Source organism: Myotis myotis, unplaced genomic scaffold (assembly GCF_014108235.1).
Source record: "Myotis myotis isolate mMyoMyo1 unplaced genomic scaffold, mMyoMyo1.p scaffold_m19_p_15, whole genome shotgun sequence".
Taxonomy (NCBI): domain Eukaryota; kingdom Metazoa; phylum Chordata; class Mammalia; order Chiroptera; family Vespertilionidae; genus Myotis; species Myotis myotis.
The window spans coordinates 49,980,161-49,982,580 of NW_023416319.1; the positions used below are offsets into that span (position 1 = coordinate 49,980,161).

The 2,420-nt window shown below is 38.6% G+C and overlaps 1 pseudogene; it reads left to right on the top strand.

The window, feature by feature from the left end:
• Positions 1 to 502: 502 nt before the first annotated feature.
• Positions 503 to 2,096, top strand: LOC118670359 (annotated as a pseudogene).
• Positions 2,097 to 2,420: the final 324 nt, after the last annotated feature.

Genomic DNA, 2,420 nt, shown 5'->3' on the forward strand with positions numbered 1-2,420 from the left:
AATAGATATTTTACAAATTCTCCATTATTACCTAATTGTGCAAAATGTTCTTGCCTGCTCTTCTTATTAAAGCCAGATTTTGAAATGAATTAAACGCATTAGCATTTAAAAATAATTATTAATTTCATGCCTACTTGCCTTCTACGTGTTTTCCTCCTGAGGTATTTCTACAGCTCCTTTCTACTTTAATCCTTTAGGTAGCACTAAATGGTCCTTTGCTGGTCTCATATTTATTTGCATAACTCAAAAATTGCCTCGAACCCCAGGTCTTTCTCCCCCCAAATACATATCTGTTCTAATCATTAGCTTATCTTGTGATTTCTTCTTTGACCCATTGATTATTTAAAAATGCATTTTGTGGCTTCAGAACAGCCAGCTCATGGCCACACCAGGTAAAAGTACACATGGAAAAACCACACTAGGTAAAGAACTTGCCTCAAGATCAGGACTGAAATACATGAATGTGGGTGATTTAGCTTGAGAAGTTTGATCACTGGATGTCATGGAGTCTGGCAGGATGGCGTCTCCCAAGATCACACGGAAAGATGCACAGATGATAATGGCACAAATCCTGAGGGATATGGGGATTACAGAATATGAGCCAAGAGCTATAAATCAGGCGTTGGGATGAACATAGAGGTGCATAGATCTTTGCAAATACATGATTTTAAGTTTTTCAGGCATGTACCCAGGAGAGGGATCGCTGGGTCATATGGTAGCTCTATTTTTAATTTTTTGAAAATCACCAGATTGCTTTCCAGTCTAATTCCCATCAGCAGTGAATGAGGGTTCCCTTTTCCCACAACCTCTCCAATGCTTGTTACTGTTTGTCTTGTTGATAATGGCCACTCTAACAGGTGTAAGGTGGTATCTCATTGTAGTTTTAATTTGCATTTCCCTAATTGCTAGTGAGATTGAACTTCTGTTCATATATTTATTGGCTGTTCTTTGGGAGAGGTGTATTTTCAGGTCCTCTGCCCCCTTTTTGATTGGGTTGTTTGTTTAGTGTTGAGTTTTATGAGTTATTTACTGTAGCCAAGAAGTGGAAGCAATGAAAGTGTCTTGCAATAGGGGACTAGATAAAGTGTGGTACATACACACAGTGGAATACTACTGAGCCATAAGACAGGATGAAATACCCCATTCGCAACAACATGGATGGACCTTGAGACTATTATGCTAAGTGAAGTAAGTCAGTCAAAAATAACTAAGAACCATATTATTTCTCCCATATGTGGGACATACACTGAAACTCATAAACACGGACAGCAGTGTGGTGGTTGCCAGGGGGAAGGTGACAGGAGAAGATTTGACTATGTGTGGTGCACACACACAGCGCAACATATGGATCTTGTAACATAGAAACCCCCACCTGAAACTGATCACATTGACCAATGTCACCCCAAGAAATTCAATAAAAAAGAATCAGATGTTGGAGTTTGCCTTCCGATATGTGATCACAATTCTAAATGATGCACAAATTTATTCAAGCCATGCTAAGAAAGCTACAGTTGATGCAGATGATGTGCAATTGACAATCCAGTATCGTGCTGACCTGTCTTTTACTTCTCCTCCCCCAAGAGATTTTTTATTAGTTATTGCAGAACAAAGAAATCAAACCATGTTGGCATTGATCAAGCCATATTGAGGCCCTAGATTGCCACCTGATAGATATTGCTTCATCACTCCAAAATATACCCTTAAGTCTTTACCAAAAAAGGCATCTACTTCTGTGGGAAGAAAAACAGTTCCATGGTTAAGTGCTGCTTCAATTACTAGAAGACTAAGTGCCCCCACACTTGGCACAACAACTGCACAAACATGTCAGTTTCAACTAAAGTCAGGACTCCAATGTCCCTCACAAGACAAAGGTTTACAATGCAGATGCCCACTTCGCAGTCCCCAGCTACAAAAGCATCAAGTCCTCCAACATCAGCAGTTCAGAATGTTCTAATTAATGCATTAATTGGGTCCAAAAAATTCTTACTACCACTAACATGGTGTCATCACAAAATACTGCCAACGAATCATCAAATGAATTGAAAAGAAAGCATGAATATGATGATGATGATGATGATGACCATGATAATTTGTAATTTAGCCTTGTTGCATGTAACTTGTAAACTTGATCTTGAATCCATTGTACTGAGATTAAACATGCATGCAGATGTTTTCAAATTGTGTTTCAGAAAACATATGATGATATTTAATGAATACATGTAGTTGCCATAGTTTTTAATTGAAATGTTATATTTTCTTTTAAAAAATACTTTTATTGATTTTTTTTTTTTTTAGAGAAAGGGGAAAGAGGAAGGGAGAGGGGTAGAGAGATAGAAACATCAATGAGAAAGAAACATCGACCGGCTACCGCCTGCATGCCCTCTACTGGGTATTGAGCCTGCAATCCCAGGCCTATGCCC